At 48.5% G+C, this 21,805-nt stretch overlaps 1 protein-coding gene across 1 annotated transcript in view; it reads left to right on the top strand.

The window, feature by feature from the left end:
* Nucleotides 1-6,299: 6,299 nt before the first annotated feature.
* LOC140481390 (glutamate receptor 4) overlaps nucleotides 6,300-21,805 on the top strand; it is a 324,446-nt gene continuing 308,940 nt past the window's right edge. The window contains exon 1 of the mRNA XM_072577502.1: nucleotides 6,300-6,396. The gene's annotated coding sequence lies outside the window, so the exon portion shown is untranslated. The remainder of the gene's footprint in view (nucleotides 6,397-21,805) is intronic.

Genomic DNA, 21,805 nt, shown 5'->3' with positions numbered 1-21,805 from the left:
CTTGGTCTGGGAACTGTCTGAGTCCCTGGTTAATGCTGGAGAGATAGAGTATGCTGGCCACATTTTGTCTGCACCTCTTTCAATCTGTTATTTCTACTCTGGTGCCTTGGCTGTATTTTAACCCTTCGGCCTGTTTCAGTTGGAGTTTACCCTGGGTATCACAACCTTTTTGCATTTTACTGCCACCTGCAGTCACATTGAAATGTGTACAACCTTTTGCACCTTTGCAATACCTTGCTGAATCAAGTTAAAAATCACACAACACCAAGTTATCGTCCAACAGGTTTAACAGGCTACTATCCTTAGTAGCCACACACGCAGATGACAAGCAACATGAGTTCGACTGGGACAACACAACACTACTATTATAGGACAAACCAAACAGAGAGCAGCCAGGGAATTCCTAGAGGCATGGCACTCATCCACAGATTCTATCAACAAACACATCGACCTGGACCCAATATACCGACCACTGCAGCAGACAGCTGGAACTGACAACCGGAAGCGGCAGATACAAACCACTACAAATGCCAGAGTAAACATCACAGAAGCGCTTCACAGGAGGCTCCCAAGCACTGAGGATGTCACCTGGACAGGGGACGAAACATCTGCAACACAACTTCCCAGCTCGGCAAACAGAACCACCACAGGTTTAATTGGCACTAGCTTTCGGAGCGCCGCTCCTTCATCAGATGGTTGTGGAGGACACAGTTGTACGGCACAGAATTTATACTTTTGCTATAAATTCTGTGCCTTACAACTGTGTCCTCCACAACCACCTGATGAAGGAGCATCACTCCGAAAGCTAGTGCTTCCAGTTAAACCTGTTGGACTATAACCTGGTGTTGTGTGATTTTTAACTTTGTACACCCCAGTCCAACACCAGCATCTCCAAATCATGATTGCTGAATCAATTAATTCTGAGGCATCTCTTTCTTTCCAAGGGAGCCAGGCCAAATCCTTTCACTCATTGGGTTCTTTCTTCCCATTTATATTTTACTGGGCCCTCTTGTGACCCTATTTACTTTGGCAATGTCTTGCTCAGTAGCCCTCGGTCTCTGTGGCTTGGTCTCCCTTGTGGTATCTATCTGGCCTGAATTTTTGGATTGTTATTCTGACCAGGTCATTCCAAGTAGGAAGTCTATCCTGGTTACCAGGAGCTCTGAAGCAATTCCTATGATTTCAGCACCTGAGACTAATCCGCGTGGAGGTGAACCTGATTGAGTGGAACAGATATACACTCTCCACCCACTCTCCTGATCTGGGCTTGGTATTCAGAGCAGACCTTCCCTGACATTGAGGATTGAAATTCCAGCTTCCCTATAAACATTGTGGCTGGAAATTCTCCACTGAATTGCAGTGAAAACGTACAGGTCTCCAAGGATACTCCTTTCAGGCTTATGGTGAATTTTTTTACAGCCTTATTTGTACTTTCTTTCTAGGTGTAACTCCTTTTCAATCTTTTTTCAGAGGCATCCCAAAATCAGCGAGGTGATTGCCTTGTATTCATCTCGCTGATTTTGGGATGCCTCTGAAAAAGGCATCCCGCGTTAATAAAGTTAATGGCTCAGGTCAGGGCTATCAGCAGTGACTGCAGTCTCTCCAGGAGTGAGGATTCTCTGCTTCTCTGTTTGCAGTGTAGGGGGTTGGCCATTTTTAAATTCCTCCAGCAATATCAACTCTTGGAAATAGATAGGTGCACTGCACCTTTACAGAGTGAATCCACTGGTTAAAAGAGATTTATTTTATTCTTTCAAATTCCAGGCAGATCTGTCTGAGCTTCTTATGAGCATTTCGGAACTGCCATTGGTTTGCTTCTGGAGTCAGCATGGCATAGATTTCTTGGGCCCTCCCCCTCAACTGCCCTGGTCTCATTACAATCCTTATTCTGTGTGGCCTTTGTAACTGCTCTGCTACCTTTTTACAAGTAGTGAAGAAGATTTCCATATCACCCTCTCTAAATATAGGGAAGCACTGAGGGTATTTTCAAACACTTCAAATCTTGATTCTGGAACTCTGGACTGTTATTGACTAGAGAGGTGGTTTCACCAGCAGCTTTCATCTCTCTGAGCTCTCCCTAACCCTTACAATCATAGAATCCCTATAATGTGGAAGCAGCCCATCGAGCAACAGGTAGCAAGTCTAAATAAGGATTATGAATCAGCACAGGCCTGGTGTGCTGAAGGGCCTGTTTCTGTGCTGTACTGTATTGTATATTGTAACTTCAAAAATTGGAAATGAATTTATAGGTAGAGTGGCATGGTGGCTCAGTGGTTAGCACTGCTGCCTCATAGCACCAGGGACCTGGGCTCGATTCTACCCATCGAGCCTATGCTGATCTTCCAAAGAGCATCCCACGCAGACTCGCCCTCTTACCCTATCCCTGTAACCCCACATTTACCATGGATAATCCACCCGGCCTGCATATCTTTGGACTGTGGGAGAAAACCAGAGCACCTGGAGGAAACCTTCACAGAGACAGAGAGAATATATGGATGCCACAGACAGTTATCTCAGGGTGGAATCGAATCCAGGTCCCTGGTGCTGTGAGGCAGTAGTGCTAACCACTGAGCCACCTTGCCACTCCACCTATAAATTCATTTCCAATTTTTGAAGTTACAATATACAATACAGTACAGCACAGAAACAGGCCCTTCAGCACACCAGGCCTGTGCTGATTCATAATCTTTATTTAGACTTGCTACCTGATGCCCATGTGGAGTATCCATATCTTTGTTCGAAAACTGGAAAATCCTCTCCTCCTCTCTCTCTCTTTTGTCCCTCTTTCCCTTTTACTCTTGTCCTGACCTCCTATTATGTTCTCTGGCTCCATGTGAGTGATCAACTTTGCTCAGTTTCCCATTCTACTTTCTCATTTTCCTGTTCTAACTGTGAACTGTGTTCTAGGTGTTCAGCCAATACTTTGAGGATTACACTTTATTTCACCTTGTTGGGCAGCTTCACCTGTGACTTCCTAAATTCAACCTTCAACATATTTGAGTTTTTTTCAGTGGTAAACCATTCCGACTATAGGAATCTTTGAATCAAAATGTGCCATTTTCTAATATTAAAGGAGGTTTCCTTGCAGTAATTTTGTTTTAGTGTTCAAATAATTCACAAATTGTAAATTTTAATTTTAAGCAGTGTATTGCAGTGTCTGTCCACTTTTTCAATTTCCGTTTGAAACTGACACTTTTCTTTTGCTAAATCTTTCTGGCACACCATATTAATATAAACTTTCCTCTATTGTCCCTACTGACCACTGAACTTGCCTTCCTGGTCCTCATGTTAATATTGTGAATGGTTCTCTTCAGGTGTTGCTCCCTCCTTCATATCAGTTGCTATTACCTCTCAGAATAACGAACCTTTGGCTCCACTGTCCTTAAATGCTTGTCCTGCTTCCAAACTCACTCTTTTCTCCAAATGCATTGCCTCTTCCCAAATTCAATCCTGTCTTTCTTGGAACTTCATGCTTCAATTTTTGTCAGCAATTTCCACTCCTGCCACAGTATCAAAACAGCTCTTATTAAAGTAACTGATGACATGCCCATTACTATCTGAAGCAGATGTCACCTTGTACACCTTCATGGACATTCTGCATCTTTTGACACAGTCTGGGATCATAAGAGTCAACTATGTACAAGTCAACTATGTCGTTACTGGTTAAGTTGATACCAGGCTGAAACTTAGCTTTATAGATTTTGCCTTGGTTTTAATCAAGTGGTCTCTCACTAAAACATAATGTTACAGCTATTGTTTAACCAGTAAAACAAGTTGTTTATCAAAAGAAGTAAGTTTTTGTTCATTCTATATTACCATCAACTTATAACACAGATTTTTCAAACACGCAGTATAAGTATAATCTCATTAAATCACAAAATGCCTTAATATACGTTGAAAACAGTATTTGTACGGTACCCAAAGCACATCTTGTATCTTACCCAAATACACGGTTCATATCGTTCACTCATCAGAATTCCTATTTCTAACACCATGGGAATTTTAACTCATTTGGGATATCTGGTTGGCATGGACAGGTTGGACCGAAGGGTCTGTTTCCATGCTGTACATCTCTATGACTCTCTCTGTATGACTCTCTGTATGACTCTCCCTGTGACTCTCCCTGTGACTCTCCCTGTGACTCTAAATCATTCTGACTCTCCGTTTTTCTCCTTTTGTCATCCAATCAGTCGGTTTTGGTTTATTTCTTATATTTGAACTTTTGCCAAATTTAATGTCCCTTGGTCAAATGTATGGCTCATTTTATTCAATCCACCCTAATGGAAGCACCCCATTTCTGCCACAGATTGTGATTTTTAAAGCACATGTCCCTCCCAGATCTCACTGTCTGCCTGTAAACAGATTATGATTTGGACTTTTAAACAATGGGGGGCATATTTCCTCCAATCCCTCTGTTTGTGGATAATAAGTGTGCATACAGAAACTACAGGTCTGAAATGTTTGTAGTATGAGGCCTGACTTGAGTGAAGTTCTGTTTAACTGTTTTACTTCATTATTCTTCAGAAGTAGACAGATCACAGCATGCTTCATGCCACAGTGAAAAAGGTGTAAAGCCTGCATCTACAAGCAGCGAAGCCCAACTGGACACAACAGTCTCATTCCATGAACCATACTTATACATCTGAACCATCAGAATTTCACAGTCAACTAGTTGGTAAACCAATCCTTATGTCAGTAGACCCCTCTTCTATCAGTCCCAGTCCTGCTTGAATCCTGCTGCTAATAGCAGGGATCACAATCACAGGAAAGGTGTGATGGAAAATTTTCACAAGAATAGCAAGTCTTGCCTATCGACAGAATCATCTCAATAAAGCAAGACTCTGTAACAACGGTGTTGAGGACTGAGGAAAACCAGAGCAAAGAATGACATGATGGGAAGGGGAAAGATGGATAGCAATTAGCAAAGGAGGAGAGAAACTGACAGTCAGAACGATCTTCTGTTACCTCTTGTCTTCATATCATTAAATTTAACATAAACACAATATTGAATTTTTACCATGAATGTCGTCCCTATACCTGTCCAAACATGTATCCAAATCCCTGAATAATTAGACAAACGAGTTGATGTTAGAAATCTGAGTGTTATTAGCATCTGGTCATTTTGCTCACTGGCTCCAATTTTTAATCAGTTAGAACAAATATATGCGAGAAGACAAAAATCAGGAATTCAATGTTAAATAGGATTAATACTGTTGTATAATTTTCAGCACAGTGGCTACATCTGTGTGGCATTAGGACCTGCAAACCACTCTTGAAATGATTTATTTGACCACAATTTCTATCATCAAGAAGATAATTCATTGAGATGGTTCTTTTTTATAGGTGATCATCGGTACCATTTCTGTCAGTAGTTCAGCTATAAATCCAGTGAGCTGCTGCCATTCCAAACAAGCTCTGTTTTCTTCCTAGTGTTGCAGAAACCATTAATAGTTGCATATCACCAGCAAATAAAATTAAACTTTAAGCAGCTTTCTTGTCATCTCATGAAGCAATGAGCCAAGCAGCCAACGAATACAGGGTTACAGACATTTTCAGGAACAGAAAACTAACGTCAATGAAGCAACTGTTTCTGCCAGAGAAGCTGCTTAAATATTTGGGGCTTAGTATATCCTCTCCCTCCTTTCATCTGTCAAGACAAAATAAATGCAGTTTCTGAGGGAACATTTCATCCAGAATTAAAGGTGGAGGGACCATTACCTCCACCATACCTCCCAGCTTAGACTTCACTCATTATTCTCACTTATACATAGTAAAACCAACAGTGAATTAGAATGCTCAAATATTCCTAATTTTCAGTAGGGAATTACTACCCAAAAAAAAACAAACATCAGGAAATTGCTTGAGAACCACAATCAGAACCTGAAGAGAAAGGAAATCATTTAGTCTGGAAAACAATACTGCATTTTGCATCTATTTCCACAGAGGAGCAATTTTCCCAACAGGACAGTAAGCCTGTGGTTTGAGATTGATGTTAAGGTCTACAGAATTATTTGCATTTCTTTTGCAACTTTCATTGTGCTGGGGACATCTCAAGGCACTCACAGTCAATAAATTCACTTTCTGAAGTGTAGATACTACTGTAACAGAGACAAATGCTACATTTGCACACAACTCGATTTTACAAACAGCAATAAGATCATCAAACAATGTTTTTTTTGGGGGGGGGGGGAATTGTGGTTGAATGACATATGTTGACCAAATGCCAGGGGAACCCTGCAACTCTTCTTTGTATAGTGTAATAAAATCTTTCTTATTCATCTGCAGGGTGGTTGAGACTTAACGTTTCAGCCAAAAGATAGCACTCCTTCAATACTGCACTGAAATATCATCCGAGGTCAAGTCTCTAGAGGATGTCTTGATCTTTCTGCCTCAAAGGTAAGAATGCTGAATTGAGTCACACCTAACAACAGATGCTGCAGAAAATCCATTTTTAACTCAGCAAGCTAGAATTTACCTTGCAAAAGGTAGCCTCCTCCAGACCAACCAGTCTGTTCAGTACAGAATAGAAACATTTCACAGCTTTAGGTCTTTGTGCACTATTTTGGTTATAAACCATCTGCAGGGCTCTCATCTGTTTAACCTTTCAGTGCAAGATGTCTTTTTAACTGCAGGTGGGTCTAACATTTGATGTGCTGTATGGAGGGAGACTTATCATTTTCTCTGGCCATAACTCAACACATGGTCCTGTGATTTCCTGAATGTCCTGAGCCACTATCTTGTTTCTCTCTGATTTGTTCATGTGGGGTCTGAGAATCCAGTCAGTAGAAATATTACCCTTAAAGTGGTTGAAACTTGTTATTTTTCAATCTGTGGGGAATATTGAGATGTTGCATGAATTTCCTGGTGTTTTACAATGTCAACATGTTCCATGATTATTAATGTTCGCTTTGCATTTTGCATGGACTAAATAAAGCTTGAAGTTTTTCTAAAACTAAAACCAGATGAATATTGATCTTACCACCGAAAGGAGCTAATGTTGGCACTGAAAACACAAAGAAAATACATGCAACATCTCAATATTCCCCACTGATTGTAAAATAACAAGCCAACAACATTAAGGGAAATATTTCTTCACCATTAATCTTCGGTTGTATAGCGTACATTTCCAGGAAAAACAGAAACTGCTGTTGATTAATTCAATTGAATAACAATTGGATGAATATTTGTTTGAGGAACAGCTGGTGGTTGAAATTGGAGCCAGTTGTGACTGAGTTGGTGATCAAACACTCCACAGGATGTAATACTTTAAGTGAAACAGGGAAGGGATGCACGGTGGGAGATATTGGCTCATATTTTATCGGCAGTGACAAAGTCCTCATATCAGAAATTAAAATAGGTAGTGTGCTAAATGGGCGGTGGCATGAATGAGACAGCATTAATGTTGGGAGCATCCAATTAGCAGTCAATAAATATGCAAGCCTATTAGGTGGTGCAAGCTGGTGAAAACTTCCATTGTGAAGGTCGCATCCCACATGGAGATCCACATCCAATATATAAGGTGTGTGGAACCTTCATACCATTGCCTCCTCCATCAGCCCTGTGAAGCGAAGGCAAGAGCACGTGACATCTGCAGTCATTGGCAGATGCTCATACTTGCATGAGCAGGAAGGAACACGTATGCCTGAGAAAGTAAAGGATCAGCTGCTTGGAACATGCTGACGCTAAAAAACATAAAGAAAATACATGCAACATCTCAATATTGCCCCACAGATTGAAAAGCAACAAGCTTCAGTCACTTTAAGGGAAATATTTCTTCACCATTGTGCTTTAATTATATAGAGTGGATTTCGAGGAAAGACAGAAGCCCCTTTTGATTAATTCAATCCAATAAGAATTAGATGAATGTTTACAAATACTGGAGCAGCTGGGGGCTCCTAACAGGGATTTCTTGGTGTGGATTCTGTGTCTTTTTCTCCCTCTGATGGGGGTATTGCATCAGAAAGGTGTCCCCAGTGTGTCCTCAAAAACTTCAAGAAACCAAAAAGAGAACTCCCACAGCCATGGAAAGCCACAGAGCAGAAAGGTCAGTAGGGCTTGCTCCAGCTCAGCTGACAGCAAAGGGGTATAGCACATCACAGCACCCACAAGCACAACAGGAAGTTCACTTTACTACAGTGGGGCTTCTAAGCTGATGGTATATAGACCAATGTCATCTTGTTGTTCAATTATGAATAATGAAATCTGTTATGCTCCACTACTAAAATAGTTATGACACATTTATCCACTACAGAAGCATTAGAAAAACAACCTGTATTGTAAAATACACCATGATGTTGTGATCTCAGCTGATATCAATACTGGACAAATTTAAAAATCACACAACACCAGGATATAGTCCAACAGGTTTATTTGGAAGTACAAGCTTTCGGAGCGCTGCTTCTTCATCAGGTAGTGAAGGGGCAGTGCTCCAAAAGCTTGTACTTCCAAATAAACCTGTTGGACTATATCCTGGTGTGGTGTGACTTTGTCCATCCCAATCCAACATCAGCACCTCCACATCATTACTGGATAAGTCCGAGCCCAGACTGAAATCTGAGTTGAAAGTTCTTTCTTTTTTGTTTAATGAGGTGGTCTTTCGGTAAAAACAAGTGCAATGCTGTAGATTTAGTTTTTAACAAATAATATTTAATTTTGTTATGGACAACAAGTGGAATTCAAAACAGAATAAACAAACTATATGCATATAACATAAGTTTAAAGATTTCAAAACACATAAAATATATTCCATTAAATACAATCACTCTTTTATAGCGCCTAAATCAGACAGAATTCCCTCATCTATCACATCTATAGCGCTCAATATAACTGCATTTCAATTCCCCGATCTTGAGAACCTGAATGTCTCTTCCTCGAATCTTCATATGTCTGAACTTAGAATTTCTCAGCCACTGAAATACTTAAAAATTAACTATTAACTTCCTTCAAATAGACAGACCAAATTCCACATGCCATGAGTTCGAAATCTAAATCTAAAATAAATTATATTGCAATGACTATAAAATCACACACATTATATCAAAATGGAAAGATCCATACTGCGTTAAGTCAATACATTCTCCATATTTTGGCTTGATGTCAGAATGGCAATGTTCTTAATGCTGGCTCTTTCTCTGACTTGTGATGGTCTGTGACACCTTTAACATCAAAGAGATGAAAAGCATGAAAACATACCTTCACTCTGGCACACAGAATTCATTTCCAATGTGATCCTCGCTTGCTTTCAGCTGGTCTGAAACAGACAGCTGCTAAATATAAGTTGGCCCTAGGAAGATTGAGAACAGCTCTTAAGATGCCCTTAACCAGGTGAATGAACTGTTTAGAAACGTGAGTGAGTTTGGAGGTTCATGTTACCCCTGTCCTTGGTAAAATTCAATGTGCTGGAAACAGAGGCAGGATGTATAACGTTTGATGGTGACCTCTGTTGCACGTTGAGTCAGACCAGAAAACTTTAACCCCAGATCTTCAGGCCTGCAATTGAGATTTTGCCAGGGATTGAGTACTTGGCTGTGTGCAGTGCACTTGGCCATTTTTTGAATTTATGTGGATTGAATTGAAATTGGCTGAAGACTGGAATCAATGATGGTGGGGACCAATGTTCCCACTGAGCTGCATTGCTGCATAGCCAACCAGATGTCCTCATGTGGGCTGTCATGGGTGGCTGCCTCTATATTACTGCATGTCCACAACCATGCAAAAACTAAAAGGGTCACAAGAAATTGCCTGCTAATTTCGAGGGGAAGATAGTGAGACCTGAGGAGAATGTTGAGATCCATTGTCTACTCAGCACTTTTGTTAGAAGTTGTTTACAAATTTGTTGCTTGCATCAAAGGCTCTGCTATCAATCAGAATTAGGAGGTTTATACAACGTAGCCTTCCCACTAATTGCTTAATTGTCCATAACGGGTCCTGATTGGATGTGGCAGCAAGAAGGAGTTCTGAGCTGATCCATTGATTGAAAGTTTTGCTTAGCTCTATCTGAAAGATGCCGTTTTTCCCAATCAGAACATACAAGCCCAGAGTTGTACCTTCAATTAGTTTGCACAATGTAAACCTGGTGTTGCCATCAGTATGCTCAACTATGCTCCTTGTATTACCAAGTTGATCAGGTTAGCAGTATTGAAAGGGTAAAAGATATTTTAGCCTATGACACTGTGGTATGATACAGTTGTGGGGATGCCCTGATAAAGTCATAATCTTTATTCTTATTAAGTCTGGTAGTTCTGCCAGATGACATGCTGTTGGCTATCTCCATGAATAAAGGACGTGATCTCCAACATTAAGTGTCATGGCTTATTACTTGGAATTTGCAACATAGAAACAGGCCATTAGTCCAACTAATCTGAGCTGATATTTATGCTCTAGATGTGCCTCTGTCCTTTCTAATTCATCTAATCATATTTTCATTATCTTCTATTCCTTTCTCCCTCCTATGATTACCTAGATTCTTCCCTGAAGCACCTATGCTGTTCATGTGAAATACTCCATATGGTGGCATATTCCACATTGTAGCCATATTCTGAATAAAGAAGATTTTCTTTAATTCTTCATTCAATTATGATTATTCTATATTCATAGGCTTAAGTAATTGAATTATTCACAAATTGAAATATTTTCTTTATGTCCCCCCTATTAATTCCATTCAGAATTTTAACCAGATTTATTAGTTCATTTCTCTGCTCTTTCTTTTCCTGACAATGGAATTCCAATTTATTCATTCTTGATTACTTAATATCTACTCCAAAATGGCGGCAGAGTAGAAGAGCAATGTGCCCGCCCCTCAGCCCCAGGTGTCCAGAGTTCATCTATTCCGTCCACTTTACATTGTTTTCTTTCAATATTTTTGAATGTTTTCGTTTATTATGGTATCTTGTGTGCTTTTAATGACTTCGGTGAAAGCCATCTTCTACCAACCCAGGCACAGTGATGCAGAGGCTTCCAATGGCTTAGAATGGCAGTCATGGCCTGGCACCTGATAGTGCCATCATCCATGTGGCAGTCTCCTGGTGTGATATTCTTGTCCCGGTGTGGAGGTCTCAGCCTGGTGTGGTGTTCTTGTCTGAGCATGGAGGTCTCAGTGTGGTGTGGTGTTCTTGTCCCGGTGTGGAGGTCTCAGTGTGGTGTGGTGTTCTTGTTCCGGTGTGGAGGTCTCAGCCTGGTGTGATGTTCTTGTCTGGGTGTGGAGGTCTCAGCCTGGTGTGGTGTTCTTGTCTGAGCATGGAGGTCTCCGCCTTGTGTGGTATTCTTGTCCCAGTGTGGACGTCTCGGCCTGGTGTGGTGTTCTTGTCCCGGAGTGGAGGTCTTGACCTGGTGTGGTGTTCTTGTCCCAGCGTGGAGGTCTCAGCCTAGTGTGGTGTTCTTGTCTGAGCATGGAGGTCTCGGCCTGGTGTGGTGTTCTTGTCCTGGTGTGGAGGTCTCAGCCTGGTGTGGTGTTCTTGTCCCAGCATGGAGATCTCGGCCTGGTGTGGTGTTCTTGTCCCAGTGTGGAGGTCTCGGCCTGGTGTGGTGTTCTTTTCCTGGTGTGGAGGTCTCGGCCTGGTGTGGTGTTCTTGTCCGAGCATGGAGGTCTTGGCCTGGTGTGGTGTTCTTGTCCCAGCATGGAGGTCTCAGCCCAGTATGGTGTTCTTGTCCCAGTGTGGAGGTCTCGGCCTGGTGTGGTGTTCATGTCCCGGTGTGGAGGTCTCGGCCTGGTGTGGTGTTCATGTCCCGGTGTGGAGGTCTTGGCCTGGTGTAGTGTTCTTGTCCCAGTGTGGAGGTCTCAGCTTGGTGTGGTGTTCTTGTCCGAGCATGGTGATCTCGGCCTGGTATGGTGTACTGGTCCCAGTGTGGAGGTCGCGCCCTGGTGTGGTATTCTTGTCCGGGCATGGTGATCTCGGCCTGGTGTTGTGTTCTTGTCCTGGTGTTGGAGGTCTCGGCTTTGTGTGGTTTTCTTCTCCCAGGTGGAGGTCTCGGCCTGGTGTGGTGTTCTTGTCCCTGTGTGGAGGTCTCGACCTGGTATAGTGTTCTTGTCCCAGTGTGGAGGTCTCAGCTTGGTGTGGTGTTCTTGTCCGAGCATGGTGAATTCGGCCTGGTGTGATGTTCCTGTCAAAGTGTGGGGTCTCGGCCTGGTGTGTTGATCTTGTCTGAGAATGGTGAACTCGGCCTGGCATGGTGTTCTTGTCCCAGTGTGGAGGTCTCAGCCTGGTGTGGTGTTCTTGTCCCGGTGTGGAGCTCTTAGCCTGGTGTGGTGTTCTTGTCCCAGTGTGGAGGTCTCGGCCTGGTGTGGTGTTCATGTCCCAGTGTGGAGGTCTTGGCCTGGTGTAGTGTTCCTGTCCCAGTGTGGAGGTCTCAGCTTGGTGTGGTGTTATTGTCCCGGTGTGGAGGTCTCGGCCTGGTGTGGTGTTCATGTCCCGGTGTGGAGGTCTTGGCCTGGTGTAGTGTTCTTGTCCCAGTGTGGAGGTCTCAGCTTGGTGTGGTGTTCTTGTCCCGGTGTGGAGGTCTCGGCCTGGTGTAGTGTTCATGTCCCGGTGTGGAGGTCTTGGCCTGGTGTAGTGTTCTTGTCCCAGTGTGGAGGTCTTGGCCTGGTGTAGTGTTCTTGTCCCAGTGTGGAGGTCTCAGCTTGGTGTGGTGTTCTTGTCCCGGTGTGGAGGTCTCGGCCTGGTGTGGTGTTCATGTCCCGGTGTGGAGGTCTTGGCCTGGTGTAGTGTTCTTGTCCCAGTGTGGAGGTCTCAGCTTGGTGTGGTGTTCTTGTCCCGGTGTGGAGGTCTCGGCCTGGTGTGGTGTTCATGTCCCGGTGTGGAGGTCTTGGCCTGGTGTAGTGTTCTTGTCCCAGTGTGGAGGTCTCAGCTTGGTGTGGTGTTCTTGTCCAAACATGGTGATCTCGGCCTGGTATGGTGTTCTTGTCCGAGCATGATGATGTCGGCCTGGTATGGTGTACTGGTCCCAGTGTGGAGGTCGCGCCCTGGTGTGGTATTCTTGTCCGGGCATGGTGATCTTGGCCTGGTGTTGTGTTCTTGTCCTGGTGTTGGAGGTCTCGGCTTTGTGTGGTTTTCTTCTCCCAGGTGGAGGTCTCGGCCTGGTGTGGTGTTCTTGTCCCTGTGTGGAGGTCTCGGCCTGGTATAGTGTTCTTGTCCCAGTGTGGAGGTCTCAGCTTGGTGTGGTGTTCTTGTCCGAGCATGGTGAATTCGGCCTGGTGTGATGTTCCTGTCAAAGTGTGGGGTCTCGGCCTGGTGTGTTGATCTTGTCTGAGAATGGTGAACTCGGCCTGGCATGGTGTTCTTGTCCCAGTGTGGAGGTCTCAGCCTGGTGTGGTGTTCTTGTCCCGGTGTGGAGCTCTTAGCCTGGTGTGGTGTTCTTGTCCCAGTGTGGAGGTCTCGGCCTGGTGTGGTGTTCTTGTCCCGGTGTGGAGGTCTTGGCCTGGTGTAGTGTTCTTGTCCCAGTGTGGAGGTCTCAGCTTGGTGTGGTGTTCTTGTCCGAGCATGGAGGTCTCAGAATGGTGTGGTGTTCTTGTCCCAGCGTGGAGGTCTCAGCCTAGTGTGGTGTTCTTGTCTGAGCATGGAGGTCTCGGCCTGGTGTGGTGTTCTTGTCCTGGTGTGGAGGTCTCGGCCTGGTGTGGTGTTCTTGTCCCAGCATGGAGGTCTCGGCCTGGTGTGCTGTTCTTGTCCTGGTGTGGAGGTCTCGGCCTGGTGTGGTGTTCTTGTCCGAGCATGGAGGTCTTGGCCTGGTGTGGTGTTCTTGTCCCAGCATGGAGGTCTCAGCCCAGTATGGTGTTCTTGTCGCAGTGTGGAGGTCTCAGCCTGTTGTGGTGTTCTTGTCGGAGCATGGTGATCTAGGCCTGGTGTGGTGTTCCTGTCCCGGGCATGGAGGTCTCAGCCTGGTGTGGTGTTCTTGTCCGAGCATGGAGGTCTCAGGCTGGTGTGGAAGTCTTGTCCCAGTCTGGAGGTCTTGGACTGGTGTGGTGTTCTTGTCCCGGTGTGGAGGTCTCGGCCTGGTGTGGTGTTCATGTCCCGGTGTGGAGGTCTCGGCCTGGTGTGGTGTTCATGTCCCGGTGTGGAGGTCTTGGCCTGGTGTAGTGTTCTTGTCCCAGTGTGGAGGTCTCAGCTTGGTGTGGTGTTCTTGTCCGAGCATGGTGATCTCGGCCTGGTATGGTGTACTGGTCCCAGTGTGGAGGTCGCGCCCTGGTGTGGTATTCTTGTCCGGGCATGGTGATCTCGGCCTGGTGTTGTGTTCTTGTCCTGGTGTTGGAGGTCTCGGCTTTGTGTGGTTTTCTTCTCCCAGGTGGACGTCTCGGCCTGGTGTGGTGTTCTTGTCCCTGTGTGGAGGTCTCGGCCTGGTGTGGTGTTCATGTCCCGGTGTGGAGGTCTTGGCCTGGTGTAGTGTTCTTGTCCCAGTGTGGAGGTCTCAGCTTGGTGTGGTGTTCTTGTCCGAGCATGGTGATCTCGGCCTGGTATGGTGTACTGGTCCCAGTGTGGAGGTCGCGCCCTGGTGTGGTATTCTTGTCCGGGCATGGTGATCTCGGCCTGGTGTTGTGTTCTTGTCCTGGTGTTGGAGGTCTCGGCTTTGTGTGGTTTTCTTCTCCCAGGTGGAGGTCTCGGCCTGGTGTGGTGTTCTTGTCCCTGTGTGGAGGTCTCGGCCTGGTATAGTGTTCTTGTCCCAGTGTGGAGGTCTCAGCTTGGTGTGGTGTTCTTGTCCGAGCATGGTGAATTCGGCCTGGTGTGATGTTCCTGTCAAAGTGTGGGGTCTCGGCCTGGTGTGTTGATCTTGTCTGAGAATGGTGAACTCGGCCTGGCATGGTGTTCTTGTCCCAGTGTGGAGGTCTCAGCCTGGTGTGGTGTTCTTGTCCCGGTGTGGAGCTCTTAGCCTGGTGTGGTGTTCTTGTCCCAGTGCGGAGGTCTCGGCCTGGTGTGGTGTTCTTGTCCCGGTGTGGAGGTCTTGGCCTGGTGTAGTGTTCTTGTCCCAGTGTGGAGGTCTCAGCTTGGTGTGGTGTTCTTGTCCGAGCATGGTGAATTCGGTATGGTGTGATGTTCTTGTCCCAGTGTGGAGGTCTCAACCTGGTGTGGTGTTCTTGTCCGAGCATGGAGGTCTCAGAATAGTGTGGTGTTCTTGTCCCGGTGTGGAGGTCTCGGCCTGGTGTGATGTTCTTTTCTCAGCATGGAGGTCTCAGCCTGGTGTGGTATTCTTGTCCGGGCATGGAGGTCTCAGCTTGGTGTGGTGTTCTTGTCCGAGCATGGTAATCTAGGCCTGGTATGGTGTTCTTGTCCTGATGTAGTGTTCATGTCTTGGTGTGGAGGTCTCAGCCTGGTGTGGTGTTCTTGTCCGAGCATGGCGGTCTCGGCCTGGTGTGGTGTTCTTGTCCCAGCATGGAGGTCTCAGCCCAGTATGGTGTTCTTGTCGCAGTGTGGAGGTCTCAGCCTGTTGTGGTGTTCTTGTCGGAGCATGGTGATCTCGGCCTGGTGTGGTGTTCCTGTCCCGGGCATGGAGGTCTCAGCCTGGTGTGGTGTTCTTGTCCGAGCTTGGAGGTCTCAGCCTGGTGTGGAGGTTTTGTCCCAGTCTGGAGGTCTCGGCCTGGTGTGGTGTTCTTGTCCCGGTGTGGAGGTCTCAGCTTGGTGTGGTGTTCTTGTCCGAACATGGTGATCTCGGCCTGGTATGGTGTTCTTGTCCGAGCATGATGATGTCGGCCTGGTATGGTGTACTGGTCCCAGTGTGGAGGTCGCACCCTGGTGTGGTATTCTTGTCCGGGCATGGAGATCTCGGCCTTGTGTTGTGTTCTTGTCCGGGCATGGAGATCTCAGCCTGGTGTGGTGTTCTTGTCCTGGTGTGGAGGTCTCGGCTTTGTGTGGTGTTCTTGTCCCGGTGTGGAGGTCTCAGCTTGGTGTGGTTTTCTTCTCCCAGGTGGAGGTCACGGCCTGGTGTGGTATTCTTGTCCGGGCATGGAGGTCTCAGCTTGGTGTGGTGTTCTTGTCCGAGCATGGTGATCTCGGCCCGGTGTGGTGTTCTTGTTCCAGTGTGGAGGTTTCAGCCTGGTGTGGTGTTCTTGTCCTGATGTGGTGTTCATGTCTTGGTGTGGAGGTCTCGGCCTGGTGTGGTGTCCTTTAGATGGTGTGGAGGTCTCGGCCTGGTGTGGTGTTCTTGTTCCAGTGTGGAGGTCTCGGCCTGGTGTGGTGTTCTTGTCCCAGTGTGTAGGTCTCGGCCTGGTGTGGTGTTCATGTCCCGGTGTGGAGGTCTCGGCCTGGTGTGGTGTTCATGTCCCGGTGTGGAGGTCTTGGCCTGTTGTGGTGTTCTTGTCCCGGTGTGGAGTTCTAAGTCTGGTGTGGTGTTCTTGTCCTCGTGTGGAGGTCTAAGTCTGGTGTGGTGTTTTTGTCCTCGTGTGGAGGTCTAAGTCTGGTGTGGTGTTCTTGTCCTGGTGTGGAGGTCTTGGCCTGGTGTGGTGTTCTTGTCGCAGCATGGAGGTCTCAGCCCAGTATGGTGTTCTTGTCCAAGTGTGGAGGTCTCAGCCTGGTGTGGTGTTCTTGTCCAAGCATGGTGATCTCGGCCTGGTGTGGTGTTCTTGTCCCAGCATGGAGCTCTCAGCCTGGTGTGGTGTTTGTGTCCGAGCATGGAGGTGTTAGCTTGGTGTGGTTTTCTTCTCCCAGGTGGACATCTCGGCCTGGTGTGGTGTTCTTGTCCAAGCATGGAGGTCTCGGCCTGGTGTGGTGTTCTTGTCCCAGCATGGAGGTCTCAGCCCAGTATGGTGTTCTTGTCGCAGTGTGGAGGTCTCAGCCTGGTGTGGTGTTCTTGTCGGAGCATGGTGATCTCGGCCTGGTGTGGTGTTCCTGTCCCGGGCATGGAGGTCTCAGCCTGGTGTGGTGTTCTTGTCCGAGCATGGAGGTCTCAGCCTGGTGTGGAGGTCTTGTCCCAGTCTGGAGGTCTTGGACTGGTGTGGTGTTCTTGTCCCGGTGTGGAGGTCTCGGCCTGGTGTGGTGTTCATGTCCCGGTGTGGAGGTCTTGGCCTGGTGTAGTGTTCTTGTCCCAGTGTGGAGGTCTCAGCTTGGTGTGGTGTTCTTGTCCGAACATGGTGATCTCGGCCTGGTATGGTGTACTGGTCCCAGTGTGGAGGACGCGCCCTGGTGTGGTATTCTTGTCTGGGCATGGAGATCTCGGCCTGGTGTTGTATTCTTGTCCGAGCATGGAGCTCTCAGCCTGGTGTGGTGTTCTCGTCCGAGCATGGTGATCTTGGCCTGGTGTGGTGTTCTTGTCCCAGCATGGTGATCTCATCCTGGTGTGGTGTTCTTGTCCTGGTGTGGAGGTCTCAGTCTTGTGTGGTGTTCTTGTCCCGGTGTGGAGGTCTTGGCCTGTTGTGGTGTTCTTGTCCCGGTGTGGAGGTCTAAGTCTGGTGTGGTGTTCTTGTCCTGGTGTGGAGGTCTCGGCCTGGTGTGGTGTTCTTGTCACAGTGTGTAGGTCTCAGCCTTGTGTAGTGTTCTTGTCCGAGCATGGTGATCTCGGCCTGGTGTGGTATTCTTGTCCGAGCATGGTGATCTCGGCCTGGTGTGGTATTCTTGTCCGAGCATGGTGATCTCGGCCTGGTGTGCTGTTCTTGTCCTGATGTGGTGTTCTTGTCCTGGTGTGGAGGTCTCGGCCTGGTGTGGTGTCCTTGTCTGAGCATGGTGATCTCGGCCTGGTGTGGTGTTCTTGTCCTGATGTGGAGGTCTCAGCCTGGTGTGGTGTCCTTGTGATGGTGTGGAGGTCTCGGCCTGGTGTGGTGTTCTTGTCCCATCATGGAGGTCTCGGCCTGGTGTGGTGTTCTTTTCCCAGTGTGGAGGTCTCAGCTTGGTGTGGTGTTCTTGTCCGAGCATGGTGAATTTGGCATGGTGTGATGTTCTTGTCAAAGTGTGGGGGCCTCGGCCTGGTGTGTTGTTCTTGTCTGAGCATGGTGATCTCGGCCTGGTATGGTGTTCTTGTCCCAGTGTGGAGGTCTCAGCCTGGTGTGTGGTGTTCGTGTCCGAGCATGGTGATCTCGGCCTGGTGTGGTTGTCTTGTCCTGATGTGGTGTTCTCGCCCGGGCATGGAGGTCTCGGCCTGATGTGGTGTTCTTGTTCAGGTGTGGAGGTCTCAGCCTGGTGTGGTGTTCTTGTCCGAGCATGGAGGACTCGGCCTGGTATGGTGTTCTTGTCCAGGCACAGTGATCTCAGCCTGGTGTTGTGTTCTTGTCCTGGTGTGGAGGTCTCGGCCTGGTGTGGTGTTCTTGTCCCAGCATGGTGATCTCAGCCTAGTGTGGTGTTCTTGTCCCAGTGTGGAGGTCTCGGCCTGGTGCGGTGTTCTTGTCCTGTTGTGGAGGTCTCGGCCTCGTGTGGTGTTCTTGTCCGAGCATGGTGATCTCGTCCCGGTGTGGTGTTCTTGTCCCGGAGTGGTGGTCTCGGCCTGGTGTGGTGTTCTTGTCCCGGAGTGGTGGTCTCGGCCTGGTGTGGTGTTCTTGTCCCGGAGTGGTGGTCTTGGCCTGGTGTGGTGGTCTCCGCCTGCTGTGGTGTTCTTGTCCAAGCATGGTGATCTCGGCCTGGTGTGGTGGTCTTGTCCTGATGGGGTATTCTTGCCCGGGCATGGAGGTCTCGGCCTGATGTAGTGTTCTTGTCCCAGTGTGGAGGTCTCAGCCTCGTGTGGTGTTCTTGTCCCGGTGTGGAGGACTCGGTCTGGTGTGGTGTTCTTGTCCAAGCATGGTGATATCGGCCTGGTATGGTGTTCTTGTCCTGATGTGGTGTTCTTGTCCTAGTGTGGAGGTCTCAGTCCGGTGTGGTATCCTTATGATGGTGTGGAGGTCTCGGCCTGGTGTCGTGTTCTTGTCCCGGTGTGGAGATCTCAGCCTGGTGTGGTGTTCTTGTCCCTGTGTGGAGGTCTCGGCCTGGTGTCCTGTTCTTGTCCTGATGTGGAGGCCTCAGTCCGGTATGGTGTTCTTGTCCCAGTGTGGGGTCTCGTTCTGGTGTGTTGTTTTTGTCCGAGCATGGTGATCTTGGCCTGGTGTGGTGTTCTTGTCCCAGTGTGGAGGATTCGGCCTGGTGTGGAGGTCTCAGCCTGGTGTGGTGTTCGTGTCCGAGCATGGAGGTCTCGGCCTGGTGTGGTGTTCTTGTCCAAGCATGGAGATCTCGGCCTGGTGTGGTGTTCTTGTCCCAGTGTGGAGGTCTCAGCCTGGTGTGGTGTTCTTTTCCCAGTGTGGAGGTCTCAGTTTGGTGTGGTGTTCTTGCCCGGGCATGGAGGTCTCGGCCTGGTGTGGTGTGCTTATTCAGTTGTGGAGGTCTCAGCCTGGTGTTGTGTTCTTGTCCCAGTGTGGATGTCTCAGCCTGGTGTGCTGTTCTTGTCCAAGCATGGAGGTCTCGGCTTGGTGTGGTGTTCTTGTCCCAGTGTGGAGATCTCGGCCTGGCGTGTTGTTCTTGTACCAACATGGAGCTCTCAGCCTGGTGTGGTGTTCGTGTCCGAGCATGGTGATCTCGGCCTGGTGTGGTGTTCTTGTCCCAATGTGGAGGTCTCAACCTGGTGTGGTGTTCTTGTCCAAGCGTGGAGGTCTCAACCTGGTGTGGTGTTCTTGTCCCAGTGTGTAGGTCTCGGCCTGGTGTGGTGTTCTTGTCCCAGTGTGTAGGTCTCGGCCTGGTGTGGTGTTCTTGTCCCGGTGTGGAGGTCTAAGTCTGGTGTGGTGTTCTTGTCCTGGTGTGGAGGTCTCGGCCTGGTGTGGTGTTCTTGTCCGAGCATGGAGGTCTCGGCCTGGTGTGGTGTTCTTGTCCCAGCATGGAGGTCTCAGCCCAGTATGGTGTTCTTGTTGCAGTGTGGAGGTCTCAGCCTGTTGTGGTGTTCTTGTTGGAGCATGGTGATCTCGGCCTGGTGTGGTGTTCCTGTCCCGGGCATGGAGGTCTCAGCCTGGTGTGGTGTTCTTGTCCGAGCATGGAGGTCTCAGCCTGGTGTGGAGGTCTTGTCGCAGTCTGGAGGTCTTGGACTGGTGTGGTGTTCTTGTCCCGGTGTGGAGGTCTTGGCCTGGTGTGGTGTTCATGTCCCGGTGTGGAGGTCTTGGCCTGGTGTAGTGTTCTTGTCCCAGTGTGGAGGTCTCAGCTTGGTGTGGTATTCTTGTCCGGGCATGGAGATCTCGGCCTGGTGTTGTGTTCTTGTCCTGGTGTTGGAGGTCTCGGCTTTGTGTGGTTTTCTTCTCCCAGGTGGAGGTCTCGGCCTGGTGTGGTGTTCTTGTCCCTGTGTGGAGGTCTTGGCCTGGTATAGTGTTCTTGTCCCAGTGTGGAGGTCTCAGCTTGGTGTGGTGTTCTTGTCCGAGCATGGTGAATTCGGCCTGGTGTGATGTTCTTGTCAAAGTGTGGGGTCTCGGCCTGGTGTGTTGTTCTTGTCTGAGAATGGTGAACTCGGCCTGGCATGGTGTTCTTGTCCCAGTGTGGAGGTCTCAGCCTGGTGTGGTGTTCTTGTCCCAGTGTGGAGGTCTCGGCCTGGTGTGGTGTTCTTGTCCGAGCATGGAGGTCTCAGAATGGTGTGGTGTTCTTGTCCCAGTGTGGAGGTCTCGGCCTGGTGTGATGTTCTTGTCTCAGCATGGAGGTCTCAGCCTGGTGTGGTGTTCTTCTCCGAGTGTGGAGGTCACGGCCTGGTGTGGTATTCTTGTCCGGGCATGGAGGTCTCAGCTTGGTGTGGTGTTCTTGTCCAAGCATGGTGATCTCGGCCCGGTGTGGTGTTCTTGTTCCAGTGTGGAGGTTTCAGCCTGGTGTGGTGTTCTTGTCCTGATGTGGTGTTCATGTCTTGGTGTGGAGGTCTCGGCCTGGTGTGGTGTCCTTGAGATGGTGTGGAGGTCTCGGCCTGGTGTGGTGTTCTTGTCCCAGTGTGGAGGTCTCGGCCTGGTGTGGTGTTCTTGTCCCAGTGTGGAGGTCTCGGCCTGGTGTGGTGTTCTTGTCCCGGTGTGGAGGTCTCGGCCTGGTGTGGTGTTCATGTCCCGGTGTGGAGGTCTCGGCCTGGTGTGGTGTTCATGTCCCGGTGCGGAGGTCTTGGCCTGTTGTGGTGTTCTTGTCCCGGTGTGGAGGTCTAAGTCTGGTGTGGTGTTCTTGTCCTGGTGTGGAGGTCTTGGCCTTGTGTGGTGTTCTTGTCCGAGCATGGTGATCTCGGCCGGGTGTGGTGTTCTTGTCCCGATGTGGAGGTCTCAGCCTGGTGTGGTGTTCTTGTCCAAGCATGGTGATCTCGGCCTGGTGTGGTGTTCTTGTCCCGGTGTGGAGGTCTAAGTCTGGTGTGGTGTTCTTGTCCTGGTGTGGAGGTCTCAGCCTGCTGTGATGTTCTTGTCCTGGTGTGGAAGTCTTGGCCTTGTGTGGTGTTCTTGTCCGAGCATGGTGATCTCGGCCTGGTGTGGTGTTCTTGTCCCGATGTGGAGGTCTCAGCCTGGTGTGGTGTTCTTGTTGCAGCATGGAGGTCTCAGCCCAGTATGGTGTTCTTGTCCAAGTGTGGAGGTCTCAGCCTGGTGTGGTGTTCTTGTCCAAGCATGGTGATCTCGGCCTGGTGTGGTGTTCTTGTCCCAGCATGGAGCTCTCAGCCTGGTGTGGTGTTTGTGTCCGAGCATGGTGATCTCAGCCTTGTGTGGTGTTCTTGTCCCGGTGTGGAGGTGTCAGCTTGGTGTGGTTTTCTTCTCCCAGGTGGACATCTCGGCCTGGTGTGGTGTTCTTGTCCAAGCATGGAGGTCTCGGCCTGGTGTGGTGTTCTTGTCCCAGCATGGAGGTCTCAGCCCAGTATGGTGTTCTTGTCGCAGTGTGGAGGTCTCAGCTTGGTGTGGTGTTCTTGTCCGAGCATGGTGAATTCGGCCTGGTGTGATGTT

This window comes from Chiloscyllium punctatum, chromosome 9 (assembly GCF_047496795.1).
Source record: "Chiloscyllium punctatum isolate Juve2018m chromosome 9, sChiPun1.3, whole genome shotgun sequence".
NCBI lineage: Eukaryota > Metazoa > Chordata > Chondrichthyes > Orectolobiformes > Hemiscylliidae > Chiloscyllium > Chiloscyllium punctatum.
The sequence above is the reverse complement of the archived record's forward strand: the minus strand, read 5'-3'. Positions and strand labels throughout refer to the sequence as shown.